Source organism: Artemia franciscana, chromosome 18 (genome assembly GCF_032884065.1).
Source record: "Artemia franciscana chromosome 18, ASM3288406v1, whole genome shotgun sequence".
Taxonomy (NCBI): Eukaryota; Metazoa; Arthropoda; class Branchiopoda; order Anostraca; family Artemiidae; genus Artemia; species Artemia franciscana.
This window is the reverse complement of record NC_088880.1, coordinates 16993029-17006759: the sequence shown is the minus strand read 5'-3', so window position 1 is coordinate 17006759 and position 13731 is coordinate 16993029. Positions and strand designations below refer to the sequence as shown.

Here is a 13731-nt window from a genome sequence, read left to right as displayed (position 1 = left end):
TATTTAAATAATCCCAGGAAATCTGACCCTACCTCCACGGAGAAACCCCTCACCATGGATATATTCTCTAAACAATTCAAATTGAAAATTTACCCCGGACAGCTACTTTTAACCACTTCATGCGTAAGATTGAAGCAGAAAAGAGAGAGCAAGACACATAAAAATATTTTTTTATAAGAATTAAATTCTTGCTAATCGACCATTCCCTGTGTCGCCGTCGTCATTTATATATCCCCCTGTGCCCCCCGGCGTCCCCGTTGTAGTTGTGTCCCTTTGTTCCGGTCGTCATTTATATTCCCTGTGTCCCGGTGTCCCAGTCTGTGATTTCTCTTTGAGTGTCCCGGGCGTCATTTATATTCCTTGTGTCCCGGTGTCTTTATATTCCCTGTGTCCCGGTTGTCATTTGTATCCCGGTGTCCCGGTCTGTATATACATTCGTTTTTGAAATGGTATATGATAAAATAAATTTTTGTATTTTTCCCCTTTTTTTCCTTTTAGTTTTTTTTTATTTTTATTTTTTTTTAGTTTTGTTTTTCTCCTTTATTTTTCATTTTTTTATTTTTTTTTATTTTTTAGTTTTTTTAGTTTTTTAGCTTTTTTAGTTTTTTTATTAGTTTTTAGTTTTTTTCTTTTTAGTTTTTTTGTAGTTTTTACCTTTTTTTTTAGTTTTTTTTAGTTTTTTTTTTACTTATGTCCTGGTCGTCATTTATACTCCCTGTGTCCCGGTCGTCATTTGTGTCCCGGTGCTTTGTTGATGGTGATTGCTAATCGAACATTCCTTGTGTACCGGTCGCTTTCTCTTTGAGTGTCCCGGTCGTCATTTATATTCCCTGTGTCCCGGTCGTGATTTGTGTCCGGGTGTCCCAGTCTGTAATTTCTCTTTGAGGTTCCCGGTCGTCACTTATATTCCCTCTGTCTCGGTCGTCATTTGTGTCCCGGTCTGTAATTTCTCTTTGAGTGTTTTTTCTTTTTAGTTTTTTTTTGGTTTTTTACCTTTTTTCTTTTTTCAGTTTTCTTTTTCTTCTTTATTTTTCAGCGTCACTATGAAGTACATATCGACGAACCTTTGTTTTTTTTAACTTAAATCTGGTAGGCATTGATGACCTTATCCAAGTCAAAATCCCAAACCCAATCATCATCGCTATCATTTTCAGTTTTGATATGTTTTGACTCTCGCTGTCCAGGTGGATTTTCATCTAACATCGCGGTTTTGCGTTCTTTAGCCGCAAGCCTGTTTTCTCGCTGTTCTTGTGATTCCCCGGCACGCTTTCTTTTCTTACTTTCTCTATCAGCTGCAAGCCTGTTTTCTTGCTGTTCTTGTGATTCCTCGGAACGCTTTCTTTTCTTACTTTCTCTATCAGCAGCAAGTTTTTTGGCATAAACTCTTTGAGCAGCTTCCTCGGCTGTTGCCATTGTAGGTTCTTCAGTCATTTTACAATTAAACATTTTTCCGTGAACAAATGTCTTAAATACCGTTAATGACGTCACTGTCATAGCAAAAATGACGACAACTAACTTCATGACGTCAGTCGACACAGAAACATGACGTCACCTGACAGACAGACACACAGACAGACAACTTATTTTTATATATATAGACTAGCTGTTGGGGTGGCGCTTCGCGCCACCCCAACACCTAGTTGGCGGGGCGCTTCGCGCCCCCCCAAGCCCCCCCGTGCGCGTAAGTCGTTACGCGCCATATTAGTTACGCGCCATTGTAGCTGTGTCCCTGTGTCCCACCTGTGAATAGAGATAGATATAGATATATATTTTTAACTACGTAAAACATGCGAATATACAACATTCTTCACTGTCCCATTGTCTGTGTATATAAATAGCATTTATATTCCCTGTGTCTCGGTCGTCATTTGTGTCCTGGTGTCCCAGTTTGTAATTTCTCTTTGAGTGTCCCGGTCGTCATTTATATTCCCTGTGTCCCAGTGTCCCGGTCGTCATTTGTGTCCCGGTCTGTAATTTCTATTCAAACAATCCCTGTGTCTCAGTCGTCAATTATATATCCCGCCTGTGCCCCCCGGCGTCCCCGTTGTAGTTGTGTCCCTGCGTCCCGGTCGTCATTTATATTCCCGGTCGTGATTTGTGTCCGGGTGTCCCAGTCTGTAATTTTTCTTTGAGGTTCCCGGTCGTCATTGATATTCCCTCTGTGTCGGTCGTCATTTGTGTCCCGGTCTGTAATTTATCTTTGAGTGTTTTTTCTTTTAATTTTTTTTTAGTTTTTTACATTTTTTCAGTTTTTTTTCCTCTTTATTTTTCAGCGTCACTATGAAGTACATATCGCCGAACCTTTGTTTTTTAACTTAAATCTGGTAGGCATTGATGACCTTATCCAAGTCAAAATCCCAAACCCAATCATCATCGCTATCATTTTCAGTTTTGATATGTTTTGACTCTCGCTTTCCAGGTGGATTTTCATCTAACTGCGCGGTTTTGCGTTCTTTAGCCGCAAGCCTGTTTTCTTGCTGTTCTTGTGATTCCTCGGCACGCTTTCTTTTCTTACTTTCTCTATCAGCTGCAAGCCTGTTTTCTTGCTGTTCTTGTGATTCCTCGGCACGCTTTCTTTTCTTACTTTCTCTATCAGCAGCAAGTTTTTTGGCATAGACTCTTTGAGCAGCTTCCTCGGCTGTTGCCATTGTAGGTTCTTCAGTCATTTTACAGTTAAACATTTTTCCGTGAACGCATGTCTTAAATACCATTAATGACGTCACCGTCATAACAAAAATGACGACAACTAACTTCATGACGTCAGTCGACACAGAAACACGACGTCACCTGACAGACACACAGACAGACAACTTATTTTTATATGTATAGATATATATATATATATATATATATATATATATATATATATATATATATATATATATATATATATATATATATATATATATATATATATATATATATATATATATATATATATATATATATATATATATATATATATATATATACTAGCTGTTGGGGTGGCGCTTCGCGCCACCCCAACACCTAGTTGGTGGGGTGCTTCGCGCCCCCCCAAGCCCCCCCGCGCGCGTAAGTCGTTACGTGCCATATTAGTTACGCGCCATTGTAGTTGTGTCCCTGTGTCCCACCAGTGAATATAGATAGATTTATATATGTGTTTCAAACTACGTAAAAATTGCGAATATACAACATTTTTGGCTTTCCCACTACTGGGAGCTTTCCGTTTCCAATTGCCAGCAATTGATCTGAAAATGTTTGACCAGAGTCATCGTTTTGCAATCGGACACGCATATTTGTAGTTAATTTTAATATTTTTAAGTGTGCCCATAAATTAGAATTTTTCAGGCAAGCATTCATTTCGTCTGCAGGAGTTAAACTACGTAAAAATTGCGAATATACAACATTCTTGGCTTTCCCATTGTCTGTGCATATACAAAGCCGTATGCACTAATAATGACGTCATATGCAAACGCTCTTTTTACAAACAAACAAACATGCATACACACAACTCGTTTTTATATAGTTAGATAGATAGGTAGATACAATACAAATTAACTGCGTAAAACTTGCGAATATACAACATTTTTCGCTGTCCAATTGTCGCTGCATATAAATAGATTGTCAGGTTTACCGACCCTCGAACATGCAACGCACAATTGTCCATGGGAAAAACAATCAGTATTAAGATCTATACCACATTTTTCTAATGATTGACCTTGAGCTTTGTTAATGGTGATTGCAAATGCTAATCGAATTGGGAATTGCAATCTTTTAAATTGAAAAGGCAGATCCGTTGGAATCATGGGAATGCGAGGAATAACAACAGCCTCACCCTCAAAAGGCCCTGTCAAGATTGTGGCCTCTATTAGGTTTTCCATTGTTTTTTTTACGGCAAGTCGCGTGCCATTGCAAAGCTTTGGTGGGTTGATATTTCTTAAAAGTATTATTGGTACGCCTATTTTTAGTTGTAGCACGTGTGGTGGAAACCCTGAAAGATCTATGGAATTTAAAAATTCAGATGGATAATTAACCGCTTCATTTGGTTCCAAAACTGTGTCGACTGACTTGTAAAGGACTGCCTGGTCTCGAATCTTGGTCAAAACAATATTGTTGATTTCGTGGACGTCTATATTTTTGGGTGCGAGAATCGCTCTTTCACTTAGCCATTTATTATTTTTATAATTTTTTAGAATATTCGGAAATACTTTTTCAATCAATTAATTTTTGGACGTCACTAAATTACAGAAATCAGCAGGTAGTTGTATACGTCCTGAAATTGAGTCTATCGTATCATAAATGTCTTTTTGTTCCGACGTTAACTTGGAAATGTTATTTTGTACATACGACAATAGATCATTCGTACTGTAACTTTTTTCACGATCCAATTCTACACATGTCGAAACAGCAGCGATACGGTTAGGTGAAGGCATTCCCAAATCCTGAAGAGGTTTGTTTGCCATACGTACGCACAAATCTTCTATAATAACTAAAGTGTAGTTATAAATTTCTGATGTAAAATCAAAAGTCATATCTGACGTCTCTAACTGTTTTCGATGGAGTATATCTTCGGACATTTTTGACTTGTATTTTTCCCATAACTCTGTAGGAGCTGATGGAGAGCAAGTTGTTAAAATGATGCCAAACAATGCACGAATTTGACTTGGGGTTGACGTTTCGCACTAATGGGGAATATGGAACAACCCACTGGTTATCTACTTCGATGGTGGTACCGTTGCCATTGTAGGTTCTTCAGTCATTTTACAATTAGAAATTTCTCTTTCAACGGTCTTCTTACAATTAAAAATTTGTCTTTGAACGATATTCTTAAATACCTGTGTCCTGGTCGTCATTTATATTCCCTGTGTCCCGGCCGTCATTTGTGTCCTGGTATCCCAGTCTGTAATTTCTCTTTGAGTGTCCCGGTCGTTATTTATATTCCCTCTGTCCCGGTCGTCATTTGTGTCCCGGTCTGTAATTTCTCTTTGAGTGTTTTTTCTTTTTAGTATTTTTTAGTTTTTTACATTTTTCTTTTTTCAGTTTTCTTTTTCTTCTTTATTTTTCAGCTTCACTATGAAATACATATCGCCGAACATTTGTTTTTTTAACTAAAATCTGGTAGGCATTGATGACCTTATCCGAGTCAAAATCCCAAACCCAATCATCATCGCTATCATTTTCAGTTTTGATATGTTTTGACTCTCGCTGTCTAGGTGGATCTTCATCTAACTGCGCGGTTTTGCGTTCTTTAGCCTCAAGCCTGTTTCCTTGCTGTTCTTTTGATTCCTCGGCACGCTTTCTTTCCTGACTTTCTCTATCAGCAGCAAGTTTTTTGGCATAGACTCTTTGAGCATCTTCATCGGCTTTTGCCATGGTAAGTTCATCAGTCACTGTAAACTTAAACATTAATAGATTTCTACGTGAACATGTGTCTTAAATATCTTGAATGACGTCACCGTCAAAGCAAAAATGACGACAACTAATTTCATGACGTCAGTCAACACAGAAACATGACGTCACCTGATCTACAGACAGACACACAGACAGACAACTTATTTTTATATATATAGATAGCTGTTGGGGTGGCGCGAAGCGCCACCCCAACACCTAGTTGGTGGGGGCGCTTCGCGCCCTCCCAAGCCCCCCCGCGCGCGTAAGTCGTTACGCGCCATATTAGTTACGCGCCATTGTAGTTGTGTCCCTATGTAAAACTTGCGAATATACAACATTCTTTGCTGTCCCATCGTCTGTGCATATAAATAGATTGTCAGGTTTACCGACTCTTGAACATGCAACGCATAATGGTCCATGGGAAAACAATCCGTATTCAGATCTATATCTCATGATTCTATTGATTGCCCTTGAGCTTTGTTGATGGTGATTGCTAATCGACCATTTCCTTTGTTGCCGTCGTCATTTATATATCCCCCTGTGCCCCCCGGCGTCCCCATTGTAGTTGTGTCCCTGTGTCCGGGTCGTCATTTATATTCCCTGTGTCCCCGTCGTCATTTGTGTCCCGGTGTCCCAGTCTGTGATTTCTATTTGAGTGTCCCGGACGTCATTTATATTCGTCAGGATATTGTAGGGCATCGTAGCATCGATGAGTTTAAGCAATTCTTGTCAACTGATTGTTTCGCCTATAAAGAATATTATCTCGAGGTAAGAACTGATCACCGACCACAACGATTGCCACTTTGTTGATAGTTGCGTATCAGGAGGCATCAATTCGATTGCTGTTTTTAAGCAGAAGCACTAAATTATTATTTTTGTGGAAAAGATGATATATATAAATATATATATATATATATTTTCTTTTTAGTTTTTTTGTAGTTTTTACCTTTTTTTGTTTTTTTCTTCTTTTGTATTAATGCTAAAGCCAAGGTTCAAACCTGGAGCCTCTCGGACCTAGAACCTGAAACATAACGCTTTACCAACTCAGCTACTTCGGCGTGAATACATTCGTTTTGAGCAGCTTCCTCGGGTGTTGCCATTGTAGGTTCTTCAGTCATTTTACAATTAGAAATTTCTCTTTCAACGGTCTTCTTACAATTAAAAATTTGTCTTTGAACGATATTCTTAAATACCTGTGTCCTGGTCGTCATTTATATTGCCTGTGTCCCGGTCGTCATTTGTGTCCCGGTATCCCAGTCTGTAATTTCTCCTTGAGTGTCCCGGTCGTTATTTATATTCCCTCTGTCCCGGTCGTCATTTGTGTCCTGGTCTGTAATTTCTCTTTGAGTGTTTTTTGTTTTTAGTATTTTTTAGTTTTTTACATTTTTTCTTTTTTCAGTTTTCTTTTTCTTCTTTATTTTTCAGCTTCACTATGAAATACATATCGCCGAACCTTTGTTTTTTTTAACTAAAATCTGGTAGGCATTGATGACCTTATCCAAGTCAAGATCCCAAACCCAATCATCATCGCTATCATTTTCAGTTTTGATATGTTTTGACTCTCGCTGTCCAGGTGGATCTTCATCTAACTGCGCGGTTTTGCGTTCTTTAGCCTCAAGCCTGTTTCCTTGCTGTTCTTTTGATTCCTCGGCACGCTTTCTTTTGTGACTTTCTCTATCAGCAGCAAGTTTTTTGGCATAGACTCTTTGAGCATCTTCATCGGATATATATATATATATATCTATATATATAAAAATAAGTTGTCTGTGTGTGGATCTGTGGATGGATCAGGTGACGTCATGTTTCGGCTGACGTCATGAAATTAGTTGCCATCATTTTTGATTTGAAGGTGACGTCATTCAAGTTATATAAGACATATGTTCGCCGTCATGTTTCGGCTGACGTCATGAAATTAGTTGCCATCATTTTTGCTTTGAAGGCTTGACGTCATTCAAGTTATATAAGACGTATGTTCGCGTAGAATTCTATTAATGCTTAAGTTTATAATGACTGATGAAGATGCTCAAAGAGTCTATGCCAAAAAACTTGCTGCTGATAGAGAAAGTCAGAAAAGAAAGCGTGCCGAGGAACTACCAGAGCAACGCGAAAGCAGACTTGCTGCTAAAAGAGAAAGTGAAAAAAGAAGGCGTGCCGAGGAACTACTAGAGCAACGCAGAAGCAGACTTGCTGCTAAAAGAGAAAGTGAAAAAAGAAGGCGTGCCGAGGAATCAAAAGACCAGCAGGGAAACAGGCTTGAGGCTGATAGAGAAAGAAAGAACAGAAAGCATGCCGAGGAACTACCAGAGCAACGCAGAAGCAGACTTGCTGCTAAAAGAGAAAGTGAAAAAAGAAGGCGTGCCGAGGAACTACTAGAGCAACGCAGAAGCAGACTTGCTGCTAAAAGAGAAAGTGAAAAAAGAAGGCGTGCCGAGGAATCAAAAGACCAGCAGGGAAACTGGCTTGCTGCTGATAGAGAAAGTAAGAAAAGAAAGCGTGCCGAGGAATCAGAGCAATCTGAAAGTTATCGCCTGGCATTCAGGTACAACCCAGTCGATGATTATAGCTTGAGTAGATGTGTTCAAATCGGGACAATGTCTAAAATTTGTCCCTATTGCAAGGCCTTGAAATTCAATGGTGAAACAATGGGAATGTGTTGCGCCTCAGGAAAAGTTAAACTTCCTCTATTGGCTGCACCACCTGAGCCATTGAAGACTTTCCTTACTGGAACTACGTCAGAATCTAAGCGTTTTTTGTCAAAAATCAGACAATACAACTCATGTTTCCAAATGACGTCGTTTGGAGCCCAAATCGAAAATCCAGATCAATTTATGTCTACTTTCAAAGTAAAAGGGCAAATTTATCATAAAGCAGGGTCCCTTCTACCATTCTCAGGCGAGAATCATAAATTTTTACAATTGTACTTCATCAGTGATAGAAATTCTGAATTGAATGCACGTTGCGAAATTTCTCCCAACGTTGAAAGGACAATCGTTTCCCAATTGCAACATCTTTTCCACGAAAATAGTAAGTTAGTGCGTCTGTTCAAAACAGCCATCGATTTGATGCCTACTGATACTCATAAAATTGTTATTTCCGCTGACAAAACGCCTCCTGGCCAACATGTGCGTTGCATGTTCGAGGGTCGGTAAACCTGACAATCTATTTATATGCAGCGAGAATTGGACAGCGAAGAATGTTGTATATTCTCAAGTTTTACGCAGTTAATTTGTATTTCGGAACCAAATGAAGCGGTTAATTATCCATCTGAATTTTTAAATTCCATAGATCCTTCAGGGTGTCCACCACACCTGCTACAACTAAAAATAGGCGTACCAATAATACTTTTAAGAAATATCAACCCACCAAAGCTTTGCAATGGCACGCGACTTGCCGTAAAAAAAAAAACAATGGAAAACTTAATAGATGCCACAATCTTGACAGGGCCTTATGAGGGTGAGGCTGTTCTTATTCCTCGCATTCCCATGATTCCAACGGATCTGCTTTTTCAATTTAAAAGATTGCAATTCCCAATTCGATTAGCATTTGCAACCACCATCAACAAAGCTCAAGGGCAATCACTAGAAAAATGCGGTATAGATCTTAATACAGATTGCTTTACCAATGTACAATTGTATGTTGCATCTTTGAGGGTCGGTAAACCTGACAATCTATTTATACGCACAGACAATGGGACAGCGAAGACTGTTGTATATTCACAAGTTTTACGTAGTTAATTTGTATTGTATCTATCTATCTATCTATCTATATAAAAACGAGTTGTGTGTATGCATGTTTGTTTGTTTGTAAAAAGAGCGTTTGCATATGACGTCATTATTAGTACATACGGCTTTGTATATGGACAGACAATGGGAAAGCCAAGAATGTTGTATATTCGCAATTTTTACGTAGTTTGAAACACATATATAAATCTATCTATATTCACAGGTGGGACACAGGGACACAACTACAATGGCGCGTAACTAATATGGCGCGTAACTAATATGGCGCGTAACGACTTACGCGCGCGGGGGGGCTTGGGGGGGGGCGCGAAGCGCCCCCACCAACTAGGTGTTGGGGTAGTATATATATATATATACTAGGTGTTGGGGTATTGGGGTAGTATATATATATATATACAGCTAGTATATATATATATATATATATATATATATATATATATATATATATATATATATATATATATATATATATATATATATATATATATGTTTTTATATATGTTTTTAACTACGTAAAAATTGCGAATATACAACATTCTTTGCTGTCCCATCGTCTGTGCATATAAATAGATTGTCAGGTTTACCGACTCTTGAACATGCAACGCATAATGGTCCATGGGAAAACAATCCGTATTCAGATCTATACCTCATGATTCTATTGATTGCCCTTGAGCTTTGCTGTTTTTAAGCAGAAGCACTAAATTATTATTTTTGTGGAAAAGATGATATATATAAATATATATATATATATATATTTTCTTTTTAGTTTTTTGTAGTTTTTACCTTTTTTAGTTTTTTTCTCTTCTTTTGTATTAATGCTAAAGCCAAGGCTCAAACCTGGAGCCTCTCGGACCTAGAACCTGAAACATAACGCTTTACCAACTCAGCTACTTCGGCGTGAATACATTCGTTTTGAGCAGCTTCCTCGGGTGTTGCCATTGTAGGTTCTTCAGTCATTTTACAATTAGAAATTTCTCTTTCAACGGTCTTCTTACAATTAAAAATTTGTCTTTGAACGATATTCTTAAATACCTGTGTCCTGGTCGTCATTTATATTGCCTGTGTCCCGGTCGTCATTTGTGTCCCGGTATCCCAGTCTGTAATTTCTCCTTGAGTGTCCCGGTCGTTATTTATATTCCCTCTGTCCCGGTCGTCATTTGTGTCCCGGTCTGTAATTTCTCTTTGAGTGTTTTTTGTTTTTAGTATTTTTTAGTTTTTTACATTTTTTCTTTTTTCAGTTTTCTTTTTCTTCTTTATTTTTCAGCTTCACTATGAAATACATATCGCCGAACCTTTGTTTTTTTAACTAAAATCTGGTAGGCATTGATGACCTTATCCAAGTCAAGATCCCAAACCCAATCATCATCGCTATCATTTTCAGTTTTGATATGTTTTGACTCTCGCTGTCCAGGTGGATCTTCATCTAACTGCGCGGTTTTGCGTTCTTTAGCCTCAAGCCTGTTTCCTTGCTGTTCTTTTGATTCCTCGGCACGCTTTCTTTTCTGACTTTCTCTATCAGCAGCAATTTTTTTTTGCATAGACTCTTTGAGCATCTTCATCGGCTTTTGCCATTGTAAGTTCATCAGTCATTTTAAACTTAAACATTAATAGATTTCTACGTGAACATATATGTCTTAAATATCTTTAATGACGTCACCGTCATAGCAAAAATGACGACAACTAACTTCATGACGCCAGTCGACACAGAAACATGACGTCACCTGATCCACAGACAGACAACTTATTTTTATATATATAGATAGATAGATATAATTCTAAAATTGTCAGGTAATTTTCTATTTAGAAATAAAAACTAAAAATTATTGCTCAGACAACATAAATATTTTTGATATTTACATAATAGCTTTAGTGGTTCTGGACTGAAAACTAAATATGCTAATCAAATTGGGAATTGCAATCTTTTAGGTTGAAAAGCAGATCCATTGGAATCATGAGAATGCGTGGAATAAGAAAAGCCTCACCCTCAAAAGGCCCTGTCAAGATTGTTGACTCTATTACGTTATAACAGACATAACACGTCATTTGTGTCCCGGTGTCCCGGTCTGTAGTTTCGTTAGTCGACAAACATGACGTCAGACGACAAACAACTTCATGACGACATACAGCTCAATCCTTATAATGACGTCAGTCGACAAACATGACGTCAGTCGACACACAAACATGACGTCAGTCGACAGACAGACAAACAACTTATTTTTATATATATAGAAGATATATATATACATAAATATATATATATATATATATATATATATATATATATATATATATATATATATATATATATATATATATATATATATATAAATATATATATATATATATATATATATATATATATATATATATATATATATATATATATATATATATATATATATATATATATATATATATATATATATATATATATACTATATATGCTTTTTTGGTTTTTTATTTTTTTTTAGTTTTCTTTTTCTCCTTTATTTTTCACTTTTTTTCCTTTTTTTAATTCTTTTTCAGTTTTTAGTTTTTTTTATTAGTTTTTAGCTTTTCTTTCTTTTTAGTTTTTTTTCTGTAGTTTTTACATTTTTTTGTTTTTTTTTAGTTTTTAGTTTTGTAGTTTTTACATTTTTTAGGTTTTTTTTCGTTTATAGTTTTTTTTTCTTTATAGTTTTTAGTTTTTTACTTTTAATTAGTTTTTTAGCTTTTTTATTTTTTTTTAGTTTGTTTTCTGTTTATTTTTTTTTGTAGTTTTTACCTTTTTTAATTTTTTTTCTTCTTTTGTATTCAGATTCGAACCTGGAACCTCTCGAACCCGCGTTACCAACTCAGCTACATCAGCTTGAATACTTTTGTTTTTGAATTGGTATATGATGAAATAATTCAGACGTCATATGCGGACAGACAGACAGACAGACAGACGTAACACACAAACAACTTATTTTTATATATATAGATAGATATATATGATCTATATATATAAAAATAAGTTGTATGTGTGTTAAGTCTGTCTGTCTGTCTGTCCGCATATGACGTCTGAATTATTTCATCATATACCAATTCAAAAACGAATGTATTCAAGCCCGAAGTATCTGAGTTGGTATATTCCAGGTTTTAGGTCCGAGAGGTTGCTGATTCGAACCTTGGCTAGGTATAAACTACAAAAAAAAACTAAAAAGAAAAAACTAAAAACTAAAAAAAAAACTAAAAAAGTTGTATCTGTCTTATGTCTGTCTGTCCGCATATGACGTCTGAATTATGAATTATTTCATCATATACCAATTCGAAAACGAATGTATTCAAGCCCGAAGTAGCTGAGTTGGTAGCGCGTTATGTTCGAGGTTCTAGGTCCTAGAGGTTGCAGGTTCGAACCTTGGCTAGGTAAAAACTACAAAAAAACTAAAAACTAAAAAAAATGTAAACACTACAAAAAAACTAAAAAGAAAAAAAAACTAAAAAGAAAAAAAAAACTAAAAACTAATAAAAAAACTAAAAAAGCAATAAAACTAAAAAAGAAAACGCCCCCATCAACTTTTCTTATTTGTGTAGCTGAGGATGGCCCTTTGACATAGGGCTGAAATATTTATTCTAATTTGTTTCCCACTGTCTTGAGAAATCCCCTATTGTTCTTCTTGTTTTTTGGTGTTTGTGATGGAAAGGCAGTGTGGTCTTCGTCGCTATTTGCCAAATTTTATCGTCCTAGCTTACCTGGAAGTGCCTAAAGTAGCAAAATCGTGACAGACCGACAGAATTTGTGATTGCTATATGTCACTTAGTTAGTTCCAAGTGCCATAAAAAGTTCATACAAGTGCCATCCCCAGGACTTCATTGCATGCGACGTTTGCCGTCGTCCTGATATCAGCAACAGCTTTTGGTATTCTAAAATTGACGAAATTTTATGTTCTTTTTCCAACCAGTTATTGACTCGAATAAATCAGGCAAGGGTGACATTCTTAAAACTATTTCGGATGTCTGTTTTGATCAGCTTAAGGAGGCTGAACAAATGGTCTGGTGGAACACTGTTAATAGTTAACGAAAAGATCAGTGCTATGTTCTTCTCCATTTCTGGGTACTTTATATCGCCACTGCTAGTCTTCAGACCAAATATTTTTGTTCTAGTACTAATCCACTGACAGTTTATCAATTGGGGCATCTCCCAAATGAAGCTCACTTACATCAGTTATTGCCTGTAACCTTCATTCTACGTCATTTTTCTGTAGGGGGTTGTTGAGAAACTGTTAAGAATTTATGAAATGCATTATCAATATTATAATGCAAAAAAACTAAGGAAGATGAAAACTTCATCCGCAAACAGGATGACACTAGCTCCTGTCAGGTAATACTTCCCTCGATCAATGAAAATGAAAAAGGATAGGTCCCAGGATTAATCCTTGTGGGACCCCGCACTCAATTGTCTTTTTCTAGATAAAAATGAACCGCTCTGAATCACCTGACACTGGTTGCATAGATAAGATGAAAACCATTCTATGTTTCCAGTAAATTCTTCCAAAATAAGATGTTCCTTGTGTACCACCTTTTGCGTCTTTTTTTTTGTCGTTTCCTATGGTCAAAGAATACATATCTAGAATCATAGAGGTATTTTGCTTTGTGT

At 36.7% G+C, this 13731-nt stretch overlaps 1 long non-coding RNA gene across 6 annotated transcripts in view; it reads left to right on the top strand.

Annotated features, from left to right (window-relative positions):
• The window catches only part of LOC136038681 (uncharacterized), a 142582-nt gene that overhangs the window by 10998 nt on the left and 117853 nt on the right, over nucleotides 1-13731 (top strand). The window lies entirely within an intron of this gene.